Consider the following 15,284-nt stretch of genomic DNA (forward strand, 5'->3'; position numbering starts at 1 on the left):
CCCTCAGCCTGAGAAGTTTTAGCTCTTTGACCTCAGATTCCTACCTTTTTCTCTCTTCGATCTGTTTTATCATGAATGTAAATTAAGTTAGTGTCTGGCAAGAGATTTCATTAGGGGTTGTGGTGGTGGAAAAATATGAAATCTCATGAATTGACTTTTGTTTCTGGCATATGTTTTGTGGATATACTATAGTAGATGTAAAAGTGCAGAGCACATGACCTAGGCTGGGAATTAGGGAAGAATTCTCTGATAAAAGGGCCTTTTAGGATGAGATCTGGGCGGGGGGAGCTGCTAGCCAAGGGGAGCCCATGGATAGTTGGTATACCATACAGGAGTGCCTGGACTCAAGTCCCAGCTCTGCTTCTGATTACAGCTTCCTGCTAATGTGAACCCTAGGAGACAGCAGGTGATGGCTGTAGTGGGTGAGTCTCTGCCACCCATGTGGGAGACCAGGATGGAGTTCCTGACTCCTGGCTTTAGCCTGGCTTAGCCCAAGCTTTTGTAGGCATTTGCTGAATGAACCAGTGATGGAAGATCTCCCTCTCCCTCTTCTGCATTCAGATAAAGTTGTAAATAAATAAATAACAATTTTTTTAAGTAAAGAGCTGGTACTGTAGTGAACTAGGTTAAGCTGCTCTTTACAGTGTCAGCATCCCATATTGAAGTGCCTGTTCAAGTCCCAGCTGATCCACTTCCAGTCCAGCTTCCTGCTAATGTGCCTGAAAAGACGATGGCCCAGTGCCTATGTGCCTGCCACTCTTGTGAGAGTTCAGGATGGAGTTCCTGGCTCCTGGCTTTAGCCTGGCCTAGATCTGGCTGTTGTGGCCCTTGTATGGAGTGAACCAGCAGATGGAAAAATCTCTTTCTCCTTATCTCCACCCTGCCCCCTGTCACTCTGCTTTCAAATAAATAGATATAATCTTTGAAAATTAATAAAATAAAAAATAATATGAATTTAGTTTAAATATTAACCAAAAAGAGGCAAGAACGTTTCAGGTACAGGGAACATAGTCAATGAGACTCCAAAGTGACAATAAACATGGAAATGACAGAGGTTGCTGTGGCTAGAATAAAGAGTAAGAGGGTACAGGGAAGAAGCCGCAGAGCAAGGTTCAATTATGGAAGATGTTTGGGATTTGGTCTCCTCTGACAGCATGGAGAAGACTTCAAAAGAAAGCAGAAGAGTGGCATGATCCAATTTGCATTCTGATGCAAGAGATTTGTAAGAACTAAGGAGATTCCTAGAGAAGGGTTATTAGACTTCTGTTCCACAGAGATAATGCCAGAGGAGACTGAAGGAGGAAAAATACAGAAGCTCTTTGGGAAGAAACGGTCAGGGCTTAGTGACTGGTTGAATATAAATACTGTAAAAGAGAGGTCAAGCACAACTCCCAAGCTTCTGGATTGAGTAACTTGATGGATGATAATAGCAAACATTGAAACAAGAAATTCTAGAAGGCCAGATTTTGAGGCAGAATTTCACAGGGTAAAATTTCTTAAAAATGAGGCAAAAAGGGTAGCCATTGTTGTATAGCTTGAGATGCCTGCATTCCATATCCAACGCCTGGTTCAAGTCCCAGCTCCTCCTCTTCTGAGCCAGCTTCCTGCTGATGCTCAAGTCTGAGAGGCAACAGATGACGTCTCATGTGGTTGAGTCCCTGCTACTCCTGGAGAAGTTCAAATGATGTTCCTGGTTCCTGGCTTCTGTCTGACCCAGTCCCACCTGTTGCCTGCATTCTGAAGTAGACAAGTAGATGCTCCAGATTCATTTTGCATTTTTCCTGCTGTGATCTTAGAATCGGCATCTCTCCAAGGGACCCAGGTTTCATTTATTGGGGAAAAGACATTCAGAACAGTGATCTGGGTAACACGTGCACTCTGCTGGAGACTCTTCCAGGCCCTGTGAGTGGGCACTTGTAGGAAGTTATACACTGACTCTTTAACATACACACACTTACATAGATCCAAATACATGTATCTGTATTTCCACACCTATAAGTATTCTATCTCTCTATATAAATCTGTTCCAAGATATTGAAAACCTGAGTTCATATTTGTAACTCTGATTCCAATTCAACACAAGTTATTTATATGATCCCTTTAACATTTAATGCTATCTATATGATCACTTTAACACTTGTGATGGCATTTTTATCACCCAGCTTAATGGGATTTGTGATACCATGGTAAGTTTTTAAATTGTACACTTAGAATTAAGGCCATAGGAATGTATGCAGAACTATACAGCTTTACAGTTACAATGTTTCTAACTACCTTCACTAACAATGAAATGCCAAGTTTTTATAATTCCCAATACCTTTATGTATTTGCTCAAAATTAGGATAGCTAGAAGATAGTTTTAGAATTGCTAACCCATTGAAAGAAGCAATGCTACTAAGGTTAGTATTTGTTTCAACTTCATTATCTTTTAGGTAAAATTCAAATACTTGAAATGTGCTAATCTTAAGTAGACACTTTGATTAATTTTGACAAACGATACTCCCATGTAAGCTACCCCACTTCCAAAATTTAGAATATCTCTTCACTGTATACCATTTTCTTTCACATTACCCCTGCCAAAGGCAAGTGCTCTTCTAGTTCCCCCCACCCCTGAATTTTTATCACTATAGATTTTCAAAGTAGATATTTTTTATGTGTTCAAAAATTTCACATGAATAGATTCTTGCAATGGATTCTTTGTATTTGGCTTCTTTCACTTGGAATAATATCAATGAGATTCATCCATATTTTGCAGTGTATCAATATTGTGCACAGCTTTTCACTGTTTGGATTACCACAGTTTGTTTATTCAGTCACATATTAAAGAATATTTGGATTTTTTGTTGGGTTTGCTAGTTATAAATGCTCTTGTTCATGACTTTTTGTGGACATATGTTTTACTATCTTCATGGAAAATATTTAGGAGTAGAATTTCTGGGTAAGGTTTATGATTAACTTTATGGGAAATTACCAAATCTCTTCTGAAAATGGTTGTACCATTTTGCATTCATTGGCAATTTTTAAGAGTTCCACTTGTTTCACATCTTGACCAAATTTGGTGTTTTCTGTATTTTAAACTTTAGCCATTCTAGTTGTGAATATAGTAGCATCTGCATGGGATTTTAATTTGTCTCTGATGACTAATAATATTGGAAACTTTAACACATGCTTATTGGACATGCATGTTTCCTTTGTTATGTGTCTGTTAAAGTTCATTACCATTGTTTTTACATGAATTGGCATCTTCCTCAATGAATGTAGCAATTATCTGCATATTCTGGATGCATGTTTTTATCAGATGTATGATTTACAAATATTTTCTTCCAGTCTGTGGCTTCCAATTCATTTTGTGTTTTATAATCCTTTTAATTTTGTTGAAGTTTAACTTATCTTTTACTTTTTTAAACTTATGTCATGCTTTCATTTTCTTTTTAAAAAGACTTTATTTACTTATTTGAAAAACAGAGTGACAGAAAGAGAGAGAGAATTTTCCACCTCCTGGTTCACTCGCCAATGGCTGAGGCTGGGCCTGACCAAAGTTAGGTTGCTGAAACTGCATTTGTATTTCTCACATGGGTGGCAGGCGCCCAAGTGCTTGGATCATCTGCTGCTGCTTTCTCAGGCACATTAGCAGGGAGGTGGATTGGAAACAGAGTGGCAGGTACTCAAACTGGCACTCTGATGTGGGATGCCAGGGTCACAGCAGCAGCACAACACAGCCCCTGGTGCTTTCATGTCTGTTCTGTCCAAGAAATCATTGCTTACCCTGAAGCTAGGACAGTCTTATGTTTTTCTTTTAGAACAGCTGTGGTCATGGCTCTAGTTTTAAACTTTTATGTTTAGTTCAATGATTTACCTTATTGAGGTAAAGTTTATAATTCTTTTGTTTCTGCGTGGATTACTAAATTTCCTGTATAATTTCTTGAAACTTTTCTTTTCTTCCCTGAATTGCTTTGTCACCTTTGTTTGAAATGAAATAACTATGTGTGAGCTGGTCTGTTTCAACTCTATTCTATTCTATTAGTCTGATCCTGTTGCCAGTGTCACAGACCTTCATTACTATAATTTATATTAAACTCTGAAGTTAAATAGTATAAACTCTCTGCCTTTGTCCTTTTATCTCATGATTATTTTGGCTATTCCAGGTCTTTGCATTTCCACATGAATTTAGAATCAGATTGTTATACTCATGAAAATGTCTGCTAGGATTATGATTAATTACAATAAAACACTAGATCAATTTGGGAAAAATTGACAACACTGAGTCTTTCAAAACACAGAAATGGTATATCTATATATTCATTTAGATGTTATTTAATTGCTCATATCAGTATTTTAATTTTAATCATTGAGGTTTTGCAGATATTTAATTTGTTCTAAGTATTTTAGTTTTACTGCTATTGTTAATGGAATAACTTTTTAATTTGAAAAATTGTTTACTATTAATATGTAAAAATTCAATTGATTTTGTGTTTTTATTATAAAATTTTAATATATACATTTTATTATTTGTATTTAAATTCACGTATTAGTTCTAGTAACTTCAGTTTCTTTTTCCTTTTAATTGTTACGTGTTTTGTATTCACGTGTTGCCTAATCAAACTAGGTCAGACCACCAATAGAATGGTAGTTAAGAGAAAGTAGGCATATTACCTTGTTTTTTCTTTTTTAAAAAATATTTATTTTATTTATTTGAAAGACAGAGTTACACAGAGAAAGAGGGAGAGACAGAGAGAGGTCTTCTGTCTACTGGTTCACTGCCGAAATGACCACAATGGCCAGGGCTGGGCCAGGCTGAAGTTAGGAGCTTCTTCAGCCTCTCCCACACCAGGAGCCCCACTGCTGATCCTCAGGCTTCTGACTTTGAACTGGGAACTGGGAACTGCTGTTGGCTGCCCTACATCTGAGGCCTTCAGTCTTGAGATCAAGTCACACTGCCAGCACTCCTGGGGCTCCAGCTGGCAGACAACCTTGTGGAACTTCTCAGATGTCATCACCACCTGAGTCAGCTTCCCAAGTGAATCCCCCTTCACATATCTGTATGCATATTCTATCGATTCTATCTCTGTTTAGAACTCTGACTAATGCAAACAGCTTCTTAAAATATCTTCTCTGTTAATTCCAATATCTGGTACACATCGGGATTGATTTCTTTTGATTGAACATTTTTTGATTATGGGTCAAGAAATATGTTGTTTATTTGCGTGCATGGCTAGTTACCTGAAAAAATTATTGATTTGAAAGGTAGAGCATGAGAGAGAGAGAGAGAGAGAGACCTTTTGTCTGCTGGTTCACTCCCCAAATGGCTGCGACAACCAGGGAAGGGCCAGGCTGAAGTCAGGAGCCACAGCTGCATTCAGACCTCCAGTGTGGGTGGTAGGGGCCCAAGTACCTGGGTCGTCTTCCGTTGCCTTCTCAGATGCATTAGCAGGGAGCTGGATCAGAAGTGGAGCAACCAGGACTTGAACCTGTGCTCCAATCTGACAGCGGCATAGCCTACTGTACCACAACACTGGCCCCATCTAGTAATTTTTGATTGATTGTATACTATGCATTGATTAAACATTAGGAAGATTTAAAAAAAATTATCTGTTTATTTGAAAGGCAGAGTTATAGGAAGGCAGAGAGAGAGAGAGGTCTTCCATCTGCTGGTTCACTCCCTAGGTGGTTGCAATTGCTGGAGCTGCGCAGATCCGAAGCCGGGAGCCAGGATCTTCTTCTGGGTCTCCCATGTGGGTGCAGGGGCCCAAGGACTTGAGCCATCTTCTACTGCTTTCCCAGGCCACAGCAGAGAGCTGGATCAGAAGTGGAGCACCCAGGACTCAAACTGGTGCCGATATGGGATGCCAGCACTGCAGGTGGTGGCTTTATCCACTACTCACAACGCCGGCCCCTAGAAAGATTCTTGATTGCCTTGTACACTTTAGTTAAGGGTTGAGCTTTGTTCTAGCAAGCAATTAACCTGGTTGAACTGAAACTCTAAACTTTATCTCTCATATTAGGCATAAACTGAAACCTCTATTCAGTTTTTCTCAACCTCCCAGTGGGCTGCTACTTCCTGGGATCTCACACACCCAGACACAGGCCAGAGGCCTACAAGTGTGTGTACAAAATGTACACGCAGATTTAGAGCTTCCCTCTCAGTGGCCAGCTTCTTTCTGGAATTTCTCTCCTCCTAATCCAGCCATGTTGGCAGTCTCCAACCGTCCTTTTATCTTTAAGAAATTAAGATTGTGCTTTTCTGCTTGAGTTTTAGCTTCTCTGCACCAACAGGATCTGGGCAGTACCATCCACTGAAAAACCATGTCTGGTTCCCGCTTTCAAGAGTTGACCACCTTCCATCTTTTGCCCATTTTTGCTCACTCTCCAGTGCCTTTGCATAGACAGTATTTGTATATGTTTCATAGTGCATAACTATTTTATGGAAGAGGTTTAGTCTGATAGCATTACATAAGTGAAACTCCAGATCACTTTTTTTTAAGAAAAAATTTTTGTGTTAAAGTTTACCGCAGTTGATAAAAGTTTACTGTGTTGGAAAAAAGTGGTTTATTTCATTGCTTAAAAATAATCTTATTTGCTAATCACCGGTGCATGCCTGAAGCAGAGAAGGAGGAGAGCTTGTAGCCAGTGTCAGTTGACTACATGAGAATAATTTCGACAACTGGGCTTTGTTGAATACTATTGTTGTCACAATTCCTGAATGACTCACTCTGAAAAATGCACATTAAGGATGGCATTCTACAGTAAAGTAATTCATTGAAGTTCTTAAGGGAAATGTAGGACAATGAAGGACATTTCAAGGCTGATTGCTGTTTTAGATCACCACAAGAATAAGGAAATGGTTATGCAGAGTCTAAATAATAAAATAGCCAATTACAAATTATAAAATAGGAGAAAATGTTTTATATGAATTTCAAGTAATTATGGTCTTTTAGCTCTTTGGAGGCAGAAAGTACAGTTTATATTTTGTTTTTTACTTTATACAGCGAATTGTTTTAGAGTACCTGCACATGGTAAAAGTATACAGCGAGAAATACAAAAATACAAGAATTCAAACTGTTCATGAAAAAATGGAATTAAATAATAGGCTTATTTTGGTGCAAAAATGTTTGAAATCCATGTGTAGTTTTTTCATCATATGCATTTTTCATGAACTTTCTGAAGGCTTATAGGATCTGTTTGGATTAGCTCTAATAGAGAGTAAATGACTATCATGCATCTCAAAGTATTTTTTAATAATGATAATTGGCCCTTCTAAAATAGTCACCACATCAAATATGTAACTAACAGATCCAAGACTGCTGAATGTCTTGTTTTATTTAAATCTGCCTTGAGGCATATCAAGCACTCAATCAGAAGACAGCTAGCATAACGTGGATAAATCTGTGATAATTGCCCTGTACAAAGGTACTGAGCCCTCTTGGAAGAATTGGACAAATCACAAGCTCAGATTTACACTAGCTTTAGTAAATCTTTATATGAGCCTTTTATCTACATAAAACTAATCAGTGTTTCCCCCAAAGAAGGCAAAAATGTACCTGAAGCCCTTAACTTCAGACCCCTACAAAGGCTTCATTCTCCATTGGTTGCACATTTCCTGTTAAAGTGAATAAAATCTTTTCTGGGGGCCAACTGTTGTGGGGCAGTGGGTTAAGCTATTGCTTGAGACACCAGTTCAAGCTCCAGCTGTTCTGCTTCCAACCCAGCTCCCTGCCAATGTGCCCAGGAAAGCAGCAGAGGATTCAAATCCTTGGCCCTCTGCCACCCACATGGGAAACTTAAATGGAGTGCCAGGCTCCTGGCTTCAGCCCTGTCCCAGCCCCCGCCATTATGGTCATTTGGGGAGTGATTGAGGGGATGGAAGACCTCTCTTTGTATGTGTGTGTGTGTGTGTGTGTGTGACTATGCCATTCAAGTAAATAAAATAAATTGTTATTAAAATCATGTCTGGAAAAGCATGCATAGTTAGTGTCTCACTTCCTATTTTAATATTCTTCTTCCAAACAAAGCTTCCAAACAAGCTTAGGACAAATTCATTTGAGGTCTTAACTAATAATGACAGCATGAACTAGATGATAAAATCTAAATTCAAATGTTCTATGATAGAAACAAGAAGAAAGTACATTTGCTAATTGTGAAGTAAATTTAGGCATCATTCAAAACTGTTAAACCCTGAAAGCTTTTTGTAACGAGAACCCAGGAATCAATATAAAATAGCAAAGTGACTGCTTTGTTCGCCTTGCAAAAAGCACTGTAGAAAATGAATATTTAATGAGTAGACAAACCAATATGCCGAATGTAAGGAATAATGGCTTGCAAAAGTAGACTGAAGGGTTTTGTAGCACAGATGATCAAGTGAATTACAGTCTAACGATGAAACCTTCAACGTCTTTGCTTTGTGGCTCTTATCCTATAATACAAATCATGGGTGTATTAAAAATTCTGTTTTCATGGTCCACAGAACTCTATGCTGTGTATGGAGATGATACATGCTCCTAACTAACCATGCTGAGCTTAGCGTTGAATTTAGCTTTGCTTTCTTGTTTATTTTTACCCCAGGCCACAAAACAGAAGGTATGTCAACAATCCAGTTTATTTTAATTATTTCCTGGCTTCTTATTCATCTTGATCTCTGAAACAAAGATAAGGAATAATCAAATCAAGCATCAATAACCTTGTACCGATGCTAGGTCAACCTTACCTGGGAACAGTCTGCTTAAGGATGGTTTAGAATAAGTCTAATTAGGAATATTTCTCCCTTTAAAAGTGGTGGATTTGTTAGTCTGTATCCTAAGAAATGAAATGGCCAGTCATTTTATTCCTTGAAGATTTTTTCCTGAGAATTCTGATCTTATTCTGAGAGGGAGCTATTTGATTTTCCTGAAAGTTTGGGATTCTGAGGGCCCACTGTGGTTGTACAAGTTGTTGAGTTGGGAAATCAGGAAAGAGATGACTGTGTGTGTGTGTGTGTGTGTGTGTATAGTGGGGGAGGTGGTATGCAAAGACTTTTTTAAAAAATATTTTATTTATTTGAGAGGCAGAGTTATAGACAGTGAGGGGGAAAAACAGAGAGAAAGGTCTTCCATCTGCTGGTTCACTCCCCAAATGGCCTCAGTGGTTGGAGTTGGGCTGATCTGAAGCCAGGAGCCAGGAGCTTCTTCTGGATCTCCCACACGGGTGCAGGGGCCCAAGCACTTGGGCCATCTCCATTGTTTTCCCAGGCCGTAGCAGAGAGCTAGATTGGAAGAAGAGCAGCTGGGACTTGAACTGGCGCTCATATGGGATGCCAGTGCCATAGGTGGAGGCCTAGCCTACTATGACACAGTACCACCCCCCTACCTTTTTTTTTTTTAAAAAAAAAAAGATTGTTTATTTGAAAGGTAGAGTTACAGAGAGAGAGAGAGAGAGAGAGAGAGAGAGAGAGAGAGAGAAAATCTTCCATATGCTGGTTCACTCTCCAATGGTCATAACAACTGGGACTGGGCCAGGCTGAAGCCAGGAGCCAGGAATTCCATTTGGGTCTCCCATGTGGGTAGCAGGGGCCCAAGCATCACCTGAACCATCATTCACTGCTTACCCAGACACATTATCAGAAGTGGAGCAGCTGGGAATGGAACTGGCACTTTCTTATTTCTTGAGATGTATTTATTTATTTGAAGGGCAGAGTTACAGAGAGAGAGGGAGAGTCAGAGACAGACAGATCTTCTATCTGCTGGGTCACTCCCCAAATGGCCACAAGAGCCAGGGCCAAAGCCAAGAGCCAGGAGCTTCTTCCAGGTCTCCCATGTGGATGCAGGGTCCCGAGCACTTGAACTATTTTCTGCTATTTTTCCAGGTGTGTTAGCAGGGAGCTGGATTGGAAGTGGAGTAGCTGGGACTTGAACCAGCATCCATATGGGATGCCAGCAGCTTTACCCACTGTACCACAGTGCCGGTTCCATGAACTGGCACTCTTCAGGGATGCTGCATTGTAGGTGCTGGTTCATCCCACTGTGCCACAAAGCTGGCCTCAGGTCTCTGTGATCCCAGGAAGCTCGTTATCTCATTATTACCTTTTTAAAAAAAATTTATTTATTTACTTGAAAGTCAGAGTTACACAGAGAGAGATGGAGAGGCAGAGAGAGAGAGAGAGAGAGTGTGTGTGTGTGTGTGTGTGTGTGAGAGAGAGAGAGAGAGAGAGAGAGAAAGTCTTCCATCCACTGGTTTACTCCCTAGTTGGCTGCAATGGCTGGAGCTATGCTGATCTGAAGCCAGGAAGCAGCAGGTTCCTCTAGGTCTCCCACATGCATGCAGGGGCCCAAGGACTTGGGCCATTTTCCACTGCTTTCCCAGGCCATAGCAGAGAGCTGGATCCGAAGTGGAGCAGCTGGGTCTTGAACCTGCGCCCATATGGGATGCTGGCACCGAAAGCAGTGGCTTTAACCACTACACCACAGCACCAGCCCCCTCATTATATTACTTTTTAAAGTATTTTTTTTAAAGAGCAGCTTTAGAATCACAGAAAAATTGAGAGGAAGCTATAGAAATTTTCCATATGTCCTCTGTCCCCATATACATCCCACTTTCCCTGTCAACATTTCCTGATTATTATTTTCATCTACCTAAATAAATGTTTTTAGGATATGATTGATTCTAATTTCTCCTTTCAAATTGTTTATTCAATAATCCATTGTTTTAACTTATTGGAATCCACTTGAGATTTTCAATTTTTTTAACACTAGAGAAATGAATAGGGATAGACAAGAGAAATGAGACCCAGAATTTGGGGGCCACTACAGCAATTAGTAAATAGAAATCATCTAAGCTTTTCTTAAGAGTACATTGTCAGCTTGGGACAGTTAACCCAGAGTAATTTATCTGACCACTCTGGGCCTCAATTTCTTCATCTGTTGAATGAAGAGTTAAAATAGTACTCAGTACATAGGGTTGTTGCAAAGATCAAATAAAATTAATATGTGTTGAAGCAAGCATTTTTGCATAGTGGTTAAAATACTAGTGTGGTTTTTTTTTGCGGGGGCAGGAGTTGGGGGAAGGGGTTGGCTGGCATTGTGGTGTAGTAGGTAAAGCTGCCACTTGCAATGCTAGCATTCCATATGGGTGCCAGTTCAGGTCCCCCTCTCTCCCAGCTGCTCCACTTCTGATCCACCTCCCTACTAATGCACCTGGGAAAGCATCAGAGGATGGCCCAAGTCCTTGGGCCCCTGCATCCACACGTGTGACCTGGAAGAAGCTCCTGGCTATTGGCTTTAGCTTGGCTCAGCTCTGGCTATTGTCGCTATCTGGAGAGTAGTCTCTTTCTCTCTCTCTCTCTCTCTCTCTCTCTCTCTTTAACTCTGACTTCCAAATAAATAAATAAATCTTTAAAAAAAATTGTTGGTTGGGATGCCTGCACCCAGTGTGTGAATGCCTGGGTTCGATTCCCTGTTCCACTGTCACGTCTACATTTCTGCCAATACTTACTCTGGGAAGCAGGAGGCAATGGCACAAGTAGTTGGGTTCCTGCCATCCACATGGGAGACCTGGACTGAGTGAAGTCTCCTGGCTGGGGATTGGAAGATATCTGTCTATTTCTCTCGCTGCCTTTCAAATAAAACAAATAAATGAGTAAATAAAATTAAGGTGGTCAATTTTTAAAAAGTTAATACATGTAAAAACAGTAGAATGCCTGGCATGTAGAAAGTATTCTATGAACGTACACATCATTGTTGTAATTATCCTAATTTTCTTAAAAAAATCTAATGAACATCGTTGTACTGTTTATACCAATTAAAATCTTTTTCCAATCAAGATCAATATTCATGTTTCTATACAGTTCTGTAATATTATCATAGGTTCAAGTTGTTTTGTTTCACTTTATTTCATATAAGCATATCCATGTACTAGGATACTTCAAAGAGCTTGTGGAAAATAGGATTAAAAGATAAGAATGTTTTGGTGCCAAAATTTTTGAAATCTGTGCATATGAGGAGTATCCAAAAAGTTTCAAAATGTGTCCTTTGAAAATATCTTTTTTTAATTAAAGATTTATTTTATTTATTTGAAAGGCAGAGTTTGAGAGAGAGAGAGAGAGAGAGAAATTTTCCATCTTCTGGATCACTCCCCAAATAGCTGAAGTGGCCGAGGCTGGGATAGGCCGAAGCCAGCCAAGCGCTTCTTCCTGATCTCTCACATGGGTGTCGAAACCAAGTACTTGGGCCATCTTCCACTGCTTTCCCAGGCGAATTAGCAAGGAGCTGGATTGGAAATAGAGCAGCTGGAATTCGAACTGGTACCCATCTGGGATGCTGCCACTGAAGGTGGCACCTTAACCTTCTATGCCACAATGCTGGCCCCACTAAATATCTCTTAATTCTCCTTTCTGAAGGGGCCATCAAAGAAGGACGTACTTGGGGCCGGTGCTGTGGTGCAGTAGGTTAATCCTCCGCCTGCGGCGCTGGCATCCATATGGGTGCTGGCTCTAGTCCCGGCTGCTCCTCTTCTGATCCAGCTCTCTGCTATGCCCTGGGAAAGCAGTAAAAGATGGCCCAAGTGCTTGGGCCCCTGCACCCACGTGGGAGACTCGGAAGAAGCTCCTGGCTTCTGGCTTCGGAGTGGCGCAGCTCTGGCCGTTGCAGCTATTTGGGGAGTGAACCAACGGAAGGAAGACCTTTCTCTCTGTTTCTCCCTCTCACTGTCTATAACTCTGCTTGTCAAATAAATAAATAATATCTTTTTTTTTTTTTTTTAAAAAAAGAAGGATGTGCTTTTCTCTGAAGGGAGAAGAGAACTTCCACTTCGCTTATGGCTTTGAAATACTGATGGAGTTTGTGGACTCCAAAGGCTTCCATAGCCTAGGCAGCTCATGTCAAGAGCCTCAGGTTATCACCGATGTCACAAATAAGAGTGTCAGTTGTTAAATCAACAACAGGAGTCACTGTGCACTTGCTCCCCATGTAGGACCTCTGTCCTTAATGACTTGTACTATGAAAATTAACTGGAAACCTTATTTTCAAAAGGTACTTTATATTTTGTGTATGTGTGTGGGGGCAAATTGTGGAAATTGTTTAATATAGAGTTGGTCTTCTGTAAATAAAGTTAATTAAAAATGAATCTTAATGAAGAATGGGATGGGAGAGGGAGTAGGAGGTAGGATGGGAGTGGGAGTAGGAGGGGGTTATTGGGGGGAAGAACTGCTGTATTCCTAAAGCTGTACCTATGAAATTTGTATTCATTAAATAAAAGCTTTTAAAAAATTCTCCTTTCCATAAACTTCATGAGGTACCAACATGTTACCTCTTCCATATCAACTTGTATATGGTAATATAACATGGTTTACTTAAACATTAAGTTTTGTTGGCATTAGAACCAATACTAATTACCCACATCACAGGTAATGCTGCAATGAAAATTGTATATATAAGTTAGTTTTCCTCTCTCAGGGAAAGGGGATGGGTAATGGTTCAAAAATCATGTTATAGATTCCCTCAGAAAGCTGTAACCATTTTCTGTTTCTACCATTAATTCATAAAAAAATCCTCTGCTTCCGCCTGAAAAGACTTGTCAAAATTGGGTTTAACCATTTTTAGGTCTCTTCCAGTTTAACGTCTTTACAGGGATCCTCATGCTGGTTGAATTTACCTTGATTTTAATTTTTAATAAGTGGACTTTAAAATCTTTGAGAGGCAGAGCCAGGGGGAATGAGAGGGCCAGAGAGAGAGAGAGAGAGAGAGAGAGAGAGCGAGAGAGAGCTCTCACCCACTGATTTACTCCCCAGATGCTTGTAACTGGAGCTAGAAACTCAGTCCAGGTTTCCCACATGGTTGCAGCAACCTAATTTCTTTAGCCATCACCTGCTGCTTTCTAGTAAGAATTAGGAGGAAGTCGGAATGAAGGGCTGGAGGCTGGTATTGGACCAGGGCACTCTGATGTGGAACCAGTGTCAACAGCTGGGCCAAGCACCCCACCCTAAAACCATGATTTTAGAAACACAGTAACTTAGTCTGATTTTCTTGATTATAAACCTTCTGACCATTGATCAAGCAGCAAGTGATTATAAATTTACAGCATTGTTTATTTCCTCTAATATTCTGGTTATTTTTTTTAAAAGATTTATTTATTTGAAAGGCAGAGTTACAGAGAGGCAGAGTTAGAGAGAGAGAAGTCTTCCATCTCCTGGTTCACTCCCCAAATGACCACAACAGCCAGAGCTGAGCCCGTCCAAAGCCAGCAGCCAGGAGCCTCCTCTAGGTCTCCCACGCAGGTACAGGGGACCAAGGACTTGGGCCATCTTCTACTGCTTTCCCAGGCCATATCAGAGAGCTGGATCAGAAGTAGAGGAGCCAAGACTCAAACAGGTGCTCATAAGTGATACCAGTGGAGGCTTAGCCCACTACACCACAGCACCGGCCACTCCTCAAATATTCTTCGGAGAAAGGTCTTATGAGGTTACATCTGTCAATTTTTACTAGAAGATTTCCTTTATAATATTTTTATTTTACATTTTGTTGCATGAAATCTTAAAACTTCAAATACATTCAATTAATCCTTCTTGCTTTTGGCAATAACCACAATTTTCTTAAGCAATTGGAAGTTTATTCTCTCTACATATGGGATAAATAAGCCATTTTTAATCTTGTGGGATGTTTTTTGAATGCTTTTACTTTGTGATACAGCTGGAATTTATTGTAGTTTTTGGCCTAATGTAGCTATGTATCTAAGTTGATTTTTCTCCCAACCTGTTAGCCAACTATGTAAAAGACAATTTTTTAACAGGTTATTCTATGCCCTATTTTTTTGGTTCTGTTACAGGTCAGGTTCTTATTTCAAACTATGATAACCTGATACTAGCTGATTTTGATCATTCTTGCAATGTGTTTCAGTTTTACAAATCTGCCGACTCCTCTCTTATTACCTTTGAACATGTTTTGATATTGTCATCACTTATTTTTCTTTCCATTTTTAAAAAGTGTTTATTTATTTGAAGGCAGAGTGGAGAGAGGAGAGGGAAGGGGTGGGTGGTATTCTGGCTTAGCAGGTTAAGCAGCCACCTGTAACACCAGTTCAAGTCCTGGCTGCTCCACTTCCCATCCAGCTCCACTCCTGGCTCCTGACTTCGTCCTAACCCTGGTCTTTGTGGCCATTTGAGAAGGGAACCAGTGGATGGATGATCTCTCTCTGTCTCTCTTTTTCTTCCTGTAACTCAGCCTTTCAAATAAATTTTGAGAGTGAACAAGTAAGCAAACCAGAGCCTCCACTAGTTCACTGTTCGAATGGCCATAATGGCTGAGGCTGGTCCAGGCTAAAGC

At 40.2% G+C, this 15,284-nt stretch overlaps 1 non-coding gene across 3 annotated transcripts in view; it reads right to left on the minus strand.

Annotated features, from left to right (window-relative positions):
• The window catches only part of LOC108175886 (uncharacterized), a 43,608-nt gene that overhangs the window by 19,810 nt on the left and 8,514 nt on the right, over positions 1-15,284 (minus strand). The gene's annotated exons all lie outside the window — the stretch shown is intronic.

The sequence above is a fragment of the Oryctolagus cuniculus genome, chromosome 2 (genome assembly GCF_051225735.1).
Source record: "Oryctolagus cuniculus isolate XC-2025 breed Fujian yellow rabbit chromosome 2, ASM5122573v1, whole genome shotgun sequence".
Taxonomy (NCBI): domain Eukaryota; kingdom Metazoa; phylum Chordata; class Mammalia; order Lagomorpha; family Leporidae; genus Oryctolagus; species Oryctolagus cuniculus.